The 15031-nt window shown below is 39.7% G+C and overlaps 1 protein-coding gene across 20 annotated transcripts in view; it reads left to right on the top strand.

Moving 5' to 3' along the window:
• The window catches only part of TCF4 (transcription factor 4), a 349872-nt gene that overhangs the window by 119572 nt on the left and 215269 nt on the right, over nucleotides 1-15031 (top strand). The window lies entirely within an intron of this gene.

Below are 15031 nucleotides of genomic sequence, written 5' to 3' on the forward strand. Positions count from 1 at the left end.
ATTGCAGAAAAATACTGACAGTTTATGCTTGGTAATCACGTGTAAAGGACTATGTTTTATAACCACGTGGAATTACAGGATTTCAGTGATATCGAATTGCTGTGGAAATTTTGTCTTCCTTAGGTATAAAGCTCTTATCTCAATCTCAACGTTGCAATACTTGTTTTCTGATTTAAGGTTGATAAAGTCAAAGTGGTGAATATTTAAAATAAAAATATCTTCGGGCCTGTCTGTTGGCAATGATATATAGTTTGGGATTATGGAAACTCCTTTAATAATAGGTTTAGATTGCTGAAATCAGAGTAGTGTATTCAAGGTGAATTATAAGATCTGGTTGTATATTTATCTTGGTGTGAGCTTTTTAGTGCTGATGGTCAAGGCAGACTGTATCTTACTTCACTGGAAGCAAGCTACCCTTGAGATAGTTTGCGGGTTTCCAGCATGCCCTTCATGCTGGTGTCTTTCGTGTATTTTTCTGTTTCGTTTACCCTGTAGGAATGTGTGTCTAACAGCAATAACCTGAGCAATGAGCAATAGCAGGTTTCTTGAGTTTTGAGTGAAACAATGATCTTTGTTCTAGTAAATGTGGTTTTCTTCTTAAGCAATATTAATAAATCTCTCAACTTGGTCAAATTCTATTGCAAATCCATCAATAAATGAAGTTAAATTTCTTGGCAGAAGGCGTTGGACCATACTCCAAGGAAAACACACAGCTGTAATTATATCACTCTGAAACCGTAATTGCAAATGCTTCTAAAGAATGTCCCTATTTTTAAGCCTTGAAAGCTTACTTGTTATTTAATGTATAGATAGTCCTTGAATCTTAGTCATTTTTTTCAAAAGTCACCATCAAATCCATCTAAAGGAATTTCAGGTATTTAACACAAAGTAGACAAAGCAGAGAAATACTAGCAACTTATTTTAAAGTGGGTGATATCATATGTTTGTGCCTTTAAAAATCATTCCAACTTACGTTTGATCATTCGTTGTTCTTATACTTGTGTTCCTTCTTACTTTAAAATGATAAATTTCATATCTATGTTTTTTTTTGTACCTAAAGCCAGCTTCCCCCTTTTTTATCAGTTGTTGATAGGGAGGTACAACAACTTTCCTATTTTAATACAGATACAGAAGACTAGATATATTTGTCAACTTAGATCTTAAAGAACAATTTTGGACTCTTCAGTGACAATAGTACTAATATTAAATTCTAACACCTTGCTTCTCACGTCATCCTCACTCAATTTCATAAAATAGAATAAAAGATTAACTTGAAAATAATAATCTTGGGAAGTAATACTTCGACGGCATATTAAAGGACTCCCTTGGAAGATTCTAAAACTCTCCTCTGATGAGCGAAAGTAAAATAGAATAAATGAATCGCTACTCATATTTAGAAGTTTATGTTAGGTACATGAAAAGAGTTTTCCTCAAGAACAACTTGATAAATTAGTATCACGGAATATGCCAAGCAATACAAAGATATTAAATATTTGTGCTTGTTCATCTGTCCTCATGGGCAACTGTTTTACCAGTCAAATTCGTTTTTCCATCCAAATAGTATTTAAAATATACGTGGGCTGAGAGCCTAGAGCCAGAGCAGAGAGAGCTGACTCTTTTCACTTAGTTGTTGTTTAAGCTGAAAGTCCATGTCAGCTGTGTTCTTTTATCCCGTCTGCCCTCCTTCCCATTAAACTCTTAAATATGGAGGCCAAGACAGTCTCCTGCATTGTGATAGGAAATGCTACTAAGTCTGGGAGGCTCCCACCCACTGTTCCCCATGAAAGGACTTCTCTGTTAGATAAGCTGTCTGGTCTGAAACATGGCTCTTTATTGTTTACAAACTGCTACATTTTCCACCTCAAGCAGATTTTTGCACAGAATAGATTTGTGCTGGGGCTAAATGGTTTATCTGACGTTAACAGCGCAGTGTCAGACCGGGGTCAGGGAAGTCGCCCTCAGAGTGAGAGGGCATGGCGCAGTCTGCAAAAAAAAGGAAAAAGATATTTAAACAACTATGAAATACCTCGCATTTTTAGTTTGGAAAAGAATTTAAAAATATTTCTAGAGGACTGCCCATGATGCCGCATTAACTCTTGCCACCCCTGTCATTTCTCACATCTCAAGCGCCTTCTTGATCAGCTTGACTATCTCAGGGCTAGATTAGGGGAACAAAGATTCTCATTGATTTTTGTCCAAGCTGCTGTTTATTTAAAATAAAACCACTTTCGAGATGGGTCATGCTTGGTGTTTATGCTGTGCTTTTATAAAGAGAAGATAGGTTGTTTTCCAGAAATTAGAGACAACCAATTACAAATGGAGACGAAGATAAAATAAGATCTATTAGTGTAGCCAACAATTTAAACTCACGGAATACATGGTCTATTCTGAACTGCTCTTTGTGTCCAAATCCATATTCGGTGTCCTGGTCTTTGTGGAAGTTTTCATTCTACCAAAAGAAGGCATTAGACTTCACTGGAAGTTTCTGACAACAGTTGATACCTGCTTTTAGAATCTTTAGTTTTCATTAAAACTACAAAGGATTTCTTTACATGTCAAAGATTTAATTCTGCCGTGATGTCATATTAGGGTAAAAGCTATAGCATAAGAAATAAATCAGCCACTTTATTGGACCAGATTCTCTATTGTCAAATCCATCAAGCCTGTGACTGAATTAGGCGTCTGCTACAGAAACAAGTGACACTAATTTTACAGGAAAGAGTTATTAACTGCAGATGACCTGATTTTTTTTTTTTTTTAAGTAAACTGTTCATTTAGCAGGGTTTTATTTTATTGCAAGGAAAGAAAAAAGTAATGAACTGCCCTCTCCTTTTGGGAGTGCATTATTATTATATATTTTGTTCTTAATGGCAATACACTATTTTGGAGAAATGATACAGGCATTGCTAACATTTGCTCAGAAACTCTTACGGCAACAAAGCGCTTTATTACAACTCTGAATTTTTTGACTTCACAGGAATGGTTTTGCATAAATGTTCCAATTTTTGTGCTATGATACTTAGGTTTGGCACCAAAATGCCAAAACTCAACTTATTTGTGTATCTCAAATTTTTGCAGAATGGCATATAATAGAGTATCTCCATTAGTTTATTCTTTAAGCCTGCATATCTGAATGCAATATCCTATTTGATAGTTTGTGAATCCCTACACCACAACATGAACAAATGAACACAAGCGCACTTGCATGCCTGCCTGGGGGCATGCGCATGCATGCGCACACACACGCCTATTCTGCTAGGATTACTGACCCCTCTCGGTTTATAAGGCTGCACCACTTCTTCCATTATTATCTGTAGGTATAGTTGCCATACAAAGTTTTGGAAGTTGTTATTGTGTAAATCCTATAAAGGGAAACATGAATAAACAAATAAGCAACGTAAATAAAATAAATAAGCAAAAATAAAATAAGCAAAAATAAATAAAAAAGCCAGCCCCTAATTTAAAAAACAAAGTAAGTGTGCATGACTTTTTGTTTTCCTTCTCATGTGGGAGAGTCTGGAGGAGTGGAGAGACTATAGCATAGCAGTGAGTCTTCTAATTAACTGCCTGCACTGACCAATTCATATATGTACTCTCTTTTTAAAATGTTATTTATTTTTTTTATTGAGGTAGAATTGACAGATGACACTATATTAGTTTCAGGTGTACAACAAAGCGATCCGATATTTGTGTATTCTACTCTTTCATCTGACATTTCCTGAATCCTCGACCACCACTTTCATTGGGCAGAGACAAGCAAGTCAGTTTGCATTTTTGCTTCTTTGAAATGCCATGTCCCGTTTCGCATCTGGGAAAAACAAATCGCTTATTCTTTGTGACTACTTATGGTTATTAATGATGAAAATGTATGCTTGATCTGTTGGAAACTTGTTCGGTGCAGTTTTTAAACAGTTTCATTAAACTTTTATAGGTGGTCAGTGAGTAGCTTTCAGAATATGCTGATGGGACAGAGGGGCCATGGGTCTGAGTCTTGTGTTTTTAAGAGGACTATATGCTATGGAATAGTTTGAAAATACTGACAAGAGCTATATGCAAAGAGTATAGATTTTTTAACATTCCCATCCCTGCTTATTTTCTTGCAAGCATTAAACTTTTGCAGGTAATTGTCCAAATGTTTTTACAATGGGAAACAATATATTTTCTAGCTAAAACTTTTTGATCCGAGGAAGGCCCTAAGCATGCATTTTCCTTCTATTGTTTCAGAGCCTTAACTGCAAACCAGATTGTTGAGTGAGCAAGTTGCCAGTAAGATTATAGACATGCATCGGTAACTGAAGGATGTGAAAAGTGATACTTTTGTACAGTTGGGTGCAGCTTAGCTCAACATCAGCTGCTGTGTCTTTATGCGTCCCATTGTGAATGGTTCGGTTTCCTTACTGTGGTGTTTGGTTCTAGTCCCAGTAACGGTACTCTACCAGCGCCCTAAATAATTTCCCACCATAGAGTAACTGGTTTCTAAACTAGCTCAGTGGAACATTTTACTGCAGGATTAGATCGGGGTTTCAGGCAGAACTGAAGAAAGCTGCTGGCTTATAGGATGACCTTTGAATCTCATCTGGGTTAGCGGTTGATATTTTGATTTGGTTACTGTGGTCATATTGTGACAGCTGCTAGCTCATTATAATTCGGTTCCACTGCTCCGTTTGCCTAGCAGGAATATTTAGGTTTGTATTACTTCCAAGTGTTTACGACTACCCTGAGTTTAGCCCAGCATAAAGGTGAAGTGTTGTGAGTGTTTTCAAATCCCAGTGGCAGAGGTCAGTGGCACATTCTTCTTGTAAAATGGTGAATGTGAGTAGATGCTAATACAGGGAGTTTTTCTTTTCATTGTAAAACTGGAAATAAACCTAAATGAAGAGGCTCTTACTAGGAAAACTGTTTTGAGAACCTTAACGTACAATAACCACATAGTTATGGTTTTTTTCAAAGCAGGGGTAAGATTTACCTTGACCTCTTTGTCAGGTGTTTTCTCTCCACGCAGGAATTTAAATATTTGAAACGAAACAAAACCAAACCTGTACAATGGTGCCAAATGTTTGATTTTCTAAAGTGCCAGAGGTGAAATAATATTTTAGTAACTTCATGAAAATGGAATTGTGACTATGAATGTCAGCTCTAGACATTTTAGTTCACTTTTAAATTGTTCTGAAGTTCGATAGTGATAGCAGGCTGCTTGCAGCTTCATTGGTTAGGGATGTCTGTGTATTCTCGGTGTCTTCTTTTTTTAATGATGCTTCTTTTTTTTTTTTTTTTTTGCTTGAGGTTATCTTGATATCATCTGTTATCTATTGGACTGATAATGTGGTAGCAAGCAATTGCTGAGAGAAGAAACACTTAATTGTGGTGTTATTTGTTGTCTGCTTTCTTTGTTTGGGAGTTTTGTTGTTTGAAGATGTTAACTTAAAATGTCTTCCCGAAGTATTAACAAATAAAACTATTTTAAGTGTCTTCCCAAGTGATACTATTAATCCTGATTTTGAGCTAAGGCTGGGTGCCAAAGAACTACTATTTCTACTCTGCTTTGTTGTAACCGTGGGTGGCTCTTCAGGTCAGGTTTTTTCACATCTCTAGATTGGGGGTGGGACAGACCTTTAGATGATCTCTGAGGTAATTTTCTCATCTAATGGTCCATTGATCTTTTAGGTGTGCCATTTTATCCTTCTGCTATATTTTATCTTTAGAGATGTTTTATCGTTATTTCTAATCCATTCATCTCTATTTTATGATACCTTCAACTAACTTTGCTAGTGATGTGTTTTCCAAATGTTATTCTTTAAAGCCTGATTCAAATGGATGTTTCTTTTCTACCTCAGCTCATTCCATATCTATAGTTAAGGGATTGGATTGATTGAGGATAGAATAATAACTCATTAAGTTACGTCACCAGGAGAAAAGCATTACGCACGGGCCCATGCCTGGCATAGAGTTGTAGGACCTCGATAGATGGCTATGGAGTGGTTCCATTCGCGAATAAATCAGGAAATCAGATATAGAGGGCTTAAGTCCTGAATGAAAAGCCCATAAATTAAAATCAGGCCTACATCTATCTCACTGTATCAGGAAGAAAAGCCTCAACCAGAGCCAGTTTAACAGAAATTCATTCTATAGTACTATGTCCTTGACTGTGCAGAATATTCTAATGCCAGGGAGCAGATCATGTTACAGGGTGGTAGATTTCAGTTTTCACCAAACATACCACAAAATATTTTATTTATAAGAAATAAGTAATGTCATTCTTTTTTTTTGAAAGGCTACTGAAAAAAGTTAAGTGTTTCCAGTTTTCAGATAGGAAAACTTATTTCTTCTTGTCCAATCAATAAAAATGTCTGTCTGTCTTTCATTGGTCTTGCCTCCTTTCCACTCAGCCATTTACCGTATGCTATACTATAATGAATGCTGTGGTAATCAAATACTCTCATAGTCAGGTTTTATGAAATTTAGAAGAACTGATAGCAGAAAAACATTATCTGAAAACTATAGCCAACAGAAAAGTTAAGCACTTCTAAATACCAGAAGATTTCTCACGTAAAAACTTATGGACTCTAAGAGAAAATACATCATTTTAGAGTTAAATAAAAGTAAAAAGTAGTTTGTGTTGGGGAGGAATGCTTTTGCTTAGAAGTAATGGAAAATGTGACTAATGGTTGCTTAAGAAGAATTTTTCTCCTACCAGAAGTCTGCTAAAATTGGTTTGCAGCTCATTGATACCCAGGCAGGTGTCTGGGTGATTCCTTTGTGCTTTCCCTTATTGTCTCAAGATGACTGTCACAGCTTTAGATGTTAAGTATGGGTCTGATGCAGCAAGAAGCAGGGAAAAGGGAGTCCGTCAATGTGATCCCCTGCTCCCCGACATCCCATGGCCACCTCCAGCTACAAAGTTTGGTTGGGGGTGGGGAGGTACACAAGAGCTCCCCCGGCCTAGTCAATAGAAAGAGACAAGAGAAAAAGGAGTTGGGAATGCCTGTCAGGCTTGGTGACTTAACAGGGTTTTATTTAGTTTCTTCTCAGAGAAAAATCCATAATTTTCAGCTTCACAGTCTGGAAAATTAAGAACAAGGCTCAGACTTTCATGTAGTAAGAAAACTATGAAATGGGCCTCAACTCTAAATTCTGGTCAGCAAGTTAGAGAAAGGGACAAAGAGACATGGAGTAGGAAAAAAAAAAAGTAGTGGAAATGAGGGAGGTGGAGAAAGGGCAGATGTGAGAGTCACCCACGGGAAGGCGTCTGAGGCATGCTGTTCTCACTTCATCTCCAAGGCTTGTGCTGTCATTGTCCTCATCCTCTGAGCAGCCAGCCAGAGTCAACCCTCTCTGTGTACGCATCACCCAGAACCTCCTCTTTTAGATCTCCGGCCTGGGTCCCTGCCAGTCTGCGGAGCACCCTGATTGTGCAGCAGACCCTTAGCTCCAGCCGTCAGTCTCTTCCACATCCCGGGCGGTGGTCCCACAACAACCATTCAGAGCAGGCCTGGCATCCTGAGCCACGAGGTGCCAGGACGTGCCATGACAAGACCCGGGCAGAGAACTTGTCCCTGCACTGCTGCCGAACGGTGTACCTCCCTCCAACACCCTGCCATGTCCCCGGGAAGCACTCACACAAGAATGCCCACTGCCTGGGGCCAAAAACACCCCTCTCTTTTATTTTAATATGTACACAATTGTATTTGCTGATCTTTAATGTGGAGGATTAAGTGCAGCCAAAAGACATTTAGTTTTAGTGAACACGCCAAGACTGCATGAAATTGTGGTGGGAGCTGGACTCAACTTTTGGCCAGAAGTTTCCCACCCGTGTTGAGCACAATCATGGCATGAATCAGGCCGGTGAGAACACAGGCGGGGGGAAGGACCGTATATCTTTAAAGGAAAGCTGGATGTGACATAAACAGTGCTTTTTTTTTTTTTTAAAGATCTTATTTGTTTATTTGTCAGAGAGCGCACAAGCAGGGGGAGTGTCAGGCAGAGGGAGAAGCAGGCTCCCCACTGAGCAGGGAGCCCAGTGCTGGACTTGATCCCAGGACCCCAGGATCGTGACCTGAGCCGAAGGCAGACGCTTAACCAACTGAGCCACCCAGGCGTCCCTAAACAGTGCTTGTTTTTATTGAGTGGCCAAAGTTTTCTCTCAGTTTCTCATTGGAAGGATGGCTTCTTGGAATTTTGCATAAGGTTGATATTTAAAAGATGCCTGTGATAGCAATTACCAGTAACCTACTTCCTGACTGGATCCTTAAGTCAGGATTAGATTAAATACTTTGAGTTTCTCAAACCTTCATTGCCCCTTGGCTCCAGGAGAAGCATCAGTGCAGTTACAGGGGCTCAGAACTAAAGTCCATGAAAGTTGTGTGTCTACCTCAAGTGCCAGATGGATTGTCAATAAAAATGAGCCTGTTTGCCCTATTCACATTATCCCCTTCCTTAGGACCGCAGCAGCAAAGAAACTCAGTTTTAAGCACTGCAAGCCTTGAGAGGCATTGTGGGATAGTAGACCAGGCCAGGAGTCAATGCAGCCTTACTTAGTCTTGACTGTTCCATTTCCTGGTGCTAGGACTCCCTTTCTCACTCCTGTGAATAATACCTGTCATACCTGCCCCGGAATCACTGCGAGCAATGCAATGAAGTGACACACGTTGGAACACCTGCTCTGTGATTGTTATCTTACGCATTGCAAGCCTACACACTGGTGCTCTGTCACTTCTGTCTGCAATTAATTGAAAACCATATAGATGTTGGGTCTTGGGTGCTAGCAGCTTTAAGACACCTTTACCTTCTAAGAAGATTGGAACAGAAGGCAAGAACAGGTGGAGATGGTCTAGAATGCTTGGTCCTCTAAACATCAAGACCAATGTGGAAAGATTTCTTTCTTAGCCAATTCACAAAAACAGTAAGCCTCTAAAATAATTTCCTCTTTTGGGACAACTTTGTTGAATTCAGATATGCCCCTTCTGAAATATTTGCCTCCAGCCATTTGTCTCTCCAACTTAAATATTCTCAAGTTTCCTAGAAACACCTTGGTATGGTATTTGAATGGTGAGGCTAGGGGGCCCACTGGCAAGTTGAGATTTCTTTGCCTGCATTGTAGGCCATCTGAATAATGAGTAACTGCTAGGTAGGTTGCTTTTCATCCAGGAGATACTATTACACAGACCTTCCACATTCTCAGGAATGTGTTAGAGATAGTCCTCATCCACCTCAGTTTGTTCTTCTCCAGAGAAGCTTGGCATAGAATGTTGCTCTGCATGTGATTATTCTCTGATTCTCTTCATTTCAAAGGGTTTCTGGGTCCTTCCTAAGGAACTGTGTATTATTTCTGAGTAGAAAGAGGTATTTAGTGGATGTCATTTCATTTCCTTTTGCAGAATATCAGGCCTAGGGACCGACAGTTGCAAGATGTATGGAGCATAGATTGGTATTAAATTAAATTTATTCCTAAGTACATAATAGATACGGCCCAAACATTTTTCATCTCCTTAATGATTGTTTATTAATCACTTCTCAATTCCTTGACACATGCTTATTAATAAGAAAAACTATAAGGAAGCTTCACTTTAAATTGGTGTAAAATATAGCTGGTGATGTTGTTTGTGTATAAAAGAAAACACTGAGAGCTTTCCCATAGGTTGAAAATCACACTAAAGCCCGAGTAGTGGTGAAATGGAGGATGGTAAGCTGAGCAAGGATTGTTTTCTGCTGGGCATTGGTTTGACGCCTAGCTTGCTACTCTCCAGGGGTGTGCCCTTGGGTGATCTTTAGTGCTCTGTTGGAATTTCTCATCGGAGTCCTTGCTCGGAGTTGAAAAGCACCTAGCACTTAAATTCAGTTACTGTGAATTATCATTCCACCCACTTTTATTTTATCTAGGTGGTCTTTCTGTTTATTGGGTCTGACCAGCTTGGCAAAAGTGATATGCAAACGTGAGAATCATGTCGTGAATTTTGGCAGAATGTGGAAGTGATTAATTAAATGCCATCCCCTCATGGGCCATATTCAAGCTGAATGAAAATACGAAGCATGTAATATCTCATAACATTTGGTGGAGAAGGAAGAGACAAAAGAAGAGAAGGATGAGAAAGAAAGAGACACATAAAAACCGAATTTGAGAGCCTTCTGAGCACACAGTACAGTTTTCTAGCCTTGCATTATCAGTATTGCTGTGGCTAAGTCTCTGAAGTTACTAGGTTACTAATTGCTCTTGCCTTTTCCTCACCTTGACTATTCAGACCAAGCTGTACTCTTAACAGTTCAGTAGCCAAATCTGAATGCTTCAGATGCAAGCCTAAACTCTTTATGTGTAACTGATTGTACTTAATTGGGCAATACCAAATCGTGGAGGAAAATTTATTAGTGACCCTGCCTCCTTCAGAACTTTCAGAGTAATTGGAAGTGAGCCTAGTATCCATATTTTTGGAAGGCTTAAACAGTGGTCTCCCGGCAGGATTAAATCCAAGCTCTATACTGTGTGTGTGTGAGTGTGTCTTTTTTGTGTATGTGCATGTGTGTTTGTACTGCATAGTTTCCCTTTTCCTTATTTATTGATGGTCTCACAAATATTATTTGGAAATTGAGATGCGCTGAGCATAAATATTTTAACTATCATGGCAGGCTACTTAAGCAGCTGTGGACAACCTCTGTCAGGCATGCTAGTAACTCGTTATGGGAAAATACTAAATAGTAGTTTGCTGGATAATCTTTTGGGGATCTTTAAGTAAGCCATTTTTCATTTTAACCTTGGTTTCCTTATTTCTATTACTGACCTAATTCACGGAGGTGTGGTCAAGGGGGAAAGTGCTCTCTGAAATCTTTTGTTACCTCAAAATAAAAATGTTCTAAGTATATATACTTTTAGTGATTGCATTTTCCGTCCACTGAAAAGTCCTCTATATAGTTGGAACACCAAATTGGAAATAAAACAAAAGAAAGCAGCCCTGCTCACAGTCTTTTAAAGGCATTTTAATAGTTAATGAGATTTTGCCCCATACCCTCATGAGTTTCATTTAGTTCTGAAATAAAAATTTACGGCTGTTCTCTCAGCTGAGCTGATACTAGTTTAAGAGTGGAATTGAGTTCACACCTGCTCTAGCATAAAAAGAAGCCTCTCTGTGACTTCTTTAAAATACTCGCGGAGCAAAGCAAGAGAACTCACTATTCCTACAGTTGTGACTACACAGTAATGTTCTTTGCAAACACTAGGGAAACTGCTTATAAATTGGTTCTGATTTGCTGATAGTGTCCATAGTTAGATGCCCTCCCTAAGTTACCTGTGTTCCTGCAGGTGGAATGTGGTTGTGGGAATGCAGTTGGTTTGCATAGACAGTGTGGATCTACATTAACACTGTAAAGTGTACATAAGGGAAAATCTTTGCATTCGCTAAGCCATTTGGCTGCTCAGACATGGTCTGTTAGGCAGGCAGAGTACAATGGCTTTTCTGAGCACTCTAGTTAAGGGGAAGGATGTGTAAAGTAGTGTACACTTAGTTGGATAATTAATAATTAGTGAAGGCTTGTAAGTCTGTAATATAATATATAAATTTCAGTACCTGCCAAAGTTTTATCAGAGCAGATCATGTTTCCTTATTAGGAAGGAGTATTCCTCCATATAGAAAAATAAAATGCTCTCAGTTCGTGTGAAAATCTTAATGACTAAGGGAGGGCTGGTTTTTATATCAAATGCTGTTTTCTGTAGTTATTGTGATCAGGCAATATATTTGAGTGGTTGAATTTAAATAGCATTCCTATATAATAAATACTATTTCATATGAGTGTGACCGTAGATGACAAGACACTGCTTAGAAAAAATATTTTGGCTCATTCTAATATTTGGAGGCTGTTGACTTACCAAAGAAGCTCCCCCCCAGCCTTATCCCTTTGCAAAAACAGTGGGGGTTGTTCATTTTATAACTTCATCACAGGTAAATATTCAGAGAGAGCCTTTTCCAGAGGCTAAGTTGGAAGGGGGAGAGAAAATAGAACGTGGATCCCGAGTTCAGTGTTTGGCTAGGTTTTACCGCAAGCGATTGTTACACTTCAGGTCTTAGATCCCCTGATCGAGAGGAAGTGCTCCCCTATGGCAGTGAGGAAAAGGGCAAATCACATATTTCTGAAAGCAAACTGGAATATCTTACCATTTTAAGAGTTTGATTGGCTTCTTGGTAAATAAAATTAATGTGTTATCAGTATGTCTGCAATCATATGGTTGTCAGTATATGTATTCCTTTAACCATCTATATAAATTCCATTTGTACTAGAAGCCAGCCAAACTGATAGACTTCAATACTCAAATTAGTCTTGGGTTCATTCATTTCATTTAATCCAACAAATCTTTGTGAAAAATCTGTGCCATACAGACCTTGTGTTAGGTACTAACTAACATAGCGAAATGCCACTTTTCTTGCCTCCCGTGTGGCTCATAGTCTAAGGAAGGAACCAGGGTGGTATCAGATAGTTATAAATCAGGACATAGGGAAATAACCATGTTTATATAGGGTGCTGTTGGATTATATATCTGGGCTACCAACAACCGTCAGATTCCTCATCACAATGACTAAAATGTTTTGGTGCTCTCTGTGTGTCAGGCATGTGCTAAGTACACATATTTATCTTGTTTGTTCTTAAAATACAACTCTGTTAGGCATTGCCATTCCTATTTTACAGGGAGAGGGGGCGGCAGTTGAGGGTCAGAGAGATTAGGTTGCCTGTGCAGCGCTGTGTAGTGAGTAAGCGGCGGAGCCCGGATTCGAAGCTGCAGCTGCTGAGTGCCCAGAGCCTTGTTTTCACCCACCCTGCACTGCCTCACTTGTGGAGAAGATGGAAGGAATTCCCTGAGGTGCAATAGCAGTTAAGCGTGTGTTCAGCTGCAACTAATAGAATACCTGGCAATAGTAGGTTAGTCAAATAAGGATGGCTTTTTTCCTCAAGGAAGGGGATATCTGGAGGTAGGAGGTTGCTTGTGTAGATTCAGCAAACCAGTGCTGCCATCTTTTTCTTTCTTAGCATGCTGATGTTCATTCTTGAGCTTTTTCTCTCATCTTGCATTTCTTTCAGGATGGCTGCTGGGCCCCAGACAACAGCAGACTTCACAATAGGAAGCTGGAGAGGCAGAGATTAGAGTAGCATCTATCCCCCCATCTATCCCATTCCATCAGGGAGAAAAAAGCATTCCTAGAAACTGGTGACCTTGAGCAGAATTCTGCTCACGATGTATTGGCCAACTCTGCAGCAGGTAGCTGCTTGTAGCTGCAAGGGAAGCCGGGAAAGTGAACTTTCAGTGTCCACTGGCTCTCTGACTTGAGGCAGGCAAGAGAGAGGGGCTTGGGGATGGTCACTGGATGAATCCGTATGAGCTTAGTTATATGATAAGTGATAATACCTGAGCTGAGTCTTAAAGGATGAGTCAGAACTGTCTAGGTGAAAACAAAATGGCCAGTTGAGAGAGTTGCTTGTGTGTAGGTGTGGGAGTGAGAGCATATTACAGGGAGCTGGAACTGAGAGGGCACAGAGGAAGGGATGACAGGGGAAGTGGGGTTAGAATCCTGGCCCCAGAAAAATGGGTAGGTGGAGGAAGTTGGGTTTTCGCTAAAGCATGTGGCAAGCTACTCAAGGACTAATTTTAAATAGCGGGATAACATGATCCGATTTATGGTTTAAGACAGTCACTCCGGCAACAGCGCAGATAGGAGGCAGCAGGAGAAGCAGGGAGATTACTCAGGAGGTGATGAAAGCAATTCCAAGAGGAAACAATGAGAGATTGAACCGAATCAGGAACAATGGGGATGAAGAGGAGGATATGGATTTGAGTGATATAAACTGAAGGAGAGAGTTGGAGTTGGTAACCAATGGATAAGGGAGGGGTCCTCCTTGGCTTCTTGGCCTTGGTCTGGCTTGGGCCACCTGGAAGATGGCGGTGCCATTCATTAAGATGTGTTCACATGAGAGGAGAAGTTAGGTTATGGGAGACTAAAAGAGTAAATTCAGTTTTGGACATAATGAATTTTTGAGATGTCTGTGGGTGGATTGATTTGTGGTTCTGGGCTGGGATTGCAGATTTGGCAAACAGTATTCCATATTTGGTAGTTGAAGTCATGGGAATGGATAAATTACCAGAGAGAGAAAAGTGAACCTATTTTCTGATTAATCATTTTGCTCTCTAAAGATCTTAAGTTGAAGGCAAAAAAAAAAAAAAAAAAGTGCCTCTACTTCATCTTTTCCTCTCTACAGATTTGGTATCTTTAAGAAAACTGGGTAATTCTTGATTTGATCACAAAATAATTTTCAATGTTATATTTAATCACTCATCCCTCACATACTATTTTGAAATTCTTTGTTTATTTCTTTCCTTCCTTCTTTTTTCCTTCCTCTCTCCTTCCTTCTTTGCTTTCACTAAGATAGGTTAGAATGAAGCTCTTGTTTCAGAGCATTGCTTGATCCATCATTTGGGGAAGATAACATAGATTCTTAACAGTGGAATGGAACTTAGAGTTCTTCTTATGTTCTTTCTGATGATTTACATCAGCTCCCCTCCCAACATAGGAATCCTTCTAGATGAGGCCCTAGCAAAGCCTTTGGCATACAAATGACACTATGACTAATGTATGAATGAAAGGATCCCCAATGGGCACTCATTCCTCTGCTGGGGCTTCACTGCTTTGGAGAAGTCGCTACGGACAAGGTAATTCATTGCATTGTGACAGCTCTGACACTCAGAAAGTCCTCAATTGTGTAGCTGTCAGCCTGGGGTACGAGTTTCCTCCTTTGAAGCTACCTGGGACTGTGTATTGTCTCTCCTTCCACACATGTTTCCCAAGAGGATAATCCTCACTTCCTTCAAAAGTGTCACTGGAACGCGTTTAGCGTATCATACAACATGGTTTAACTCCATCTCACATTCCTGGCCACTGTCCTCTGCAGGTGTTCCCGGGGTCTCTCTCACTCTCCCAATCTGGTTTAATATTCCTGATCTGGTTTAATCAGTAGTGGGTCTGCTTTCATCGTCCATATTAATGCAGCCTAAGGTTACACT

The sequence above is a fragment of the Phoca vitulina genome, unplaced genomic scaffold (genome assembly GCF_004348235.1).
Source record: "Phoca vitulina isolate PV1807 unplaced genomic scaffold, GSC_HSeal_1.0 scaffold27, whole genome shotgun sequence".
NCBI lineage: Eukaryota > Metazoa > Chordata > Mammalia > Carnivora > Phocidae > Phoca > Phoca vitulina.